The sequence below is a fragment of the Meleagris gallopavo genome, unplaced genomic scaffold, assembly GCF_000146605.3.
Source record: "Meleagris gallopavo isolate NT-WF06-2002-E0010 breed Aviagen turkey brand Nicholas breeding stock unplaced genomic scaffold, Turkey_5.1 ChrUn_random_7180001864609, whole genome shotgun sequence".
In the NCBI taxonomy this organism is placed as follows: Eukaryota; Metazoa; Chordata; class Aves; order Galliformes; family Phasianidae; genus Meleagris; species Meleagris gallopavo.
In genome coordinates this window covers 1-456 of record NW_011129995.1, presented here as the reverse complement: position 1 = coordinate 456, position 456 = coordinate 1, and the positions used below count along the sequence as shown (strand labels likewise).

Genomic DNA, 456 nt, shown 5'->3' with positions numbered 1-456 from the left:
GTTGTTCTAGGCTATACTTCATTCTGCTCAGGGAATATGTCTGACTGAGTTAAACCATGCTTGTGCTACTGTGCACAGCAGAAGAGCCTGGAGAAGTGACCCCGTCCCCATATCATGTTTCTCCCACTCCTACTTCCATTGCCATTAGTCATACCTTCAAGTCATTATTGAAGAGCTTCCCCACACTCTGGAAGCAACCGTTGGATAACTGATGCTTCTGCAGCCAGAGCACAGCATCTTGCACATGATTTTTGCTGATGTAAATGTAAGAGCTGGCCTGCCCAAAGGACCTGGCCACAAAAGCTGTCAGCCTGTGGGCAGAGCACATATGTCACATCCAGGAAATAGAATGGATGCTAGGTTTGGATGACAGCTCCAACTCTGGCCACTCACCATGTGTTGCCCTGGGTGTCAGACTTCCCAAAGGCACTGTAGGAGCCATCATCATGTTTGTAG

General features: G+C 48.5%; 1 long non-coding RNA gene across 1 annotated transcript; it reads right to left on the bottom strand.

Annotated features, from left to right (window-relative positions):
• Positions 1-255: 255 nt before the first annotated feature.
• Positions 256-456, bottom strand: LOC109364516. Its single transcript, XR_002110433.1, has 2 exons — positions 394-456; positions 256-311 (listed from the first exon to the last, which is right to left on the bottom strand). It is a non-coding gene; the product is annotated as an uncharacterized LOC109364516 (long non-coding RNA).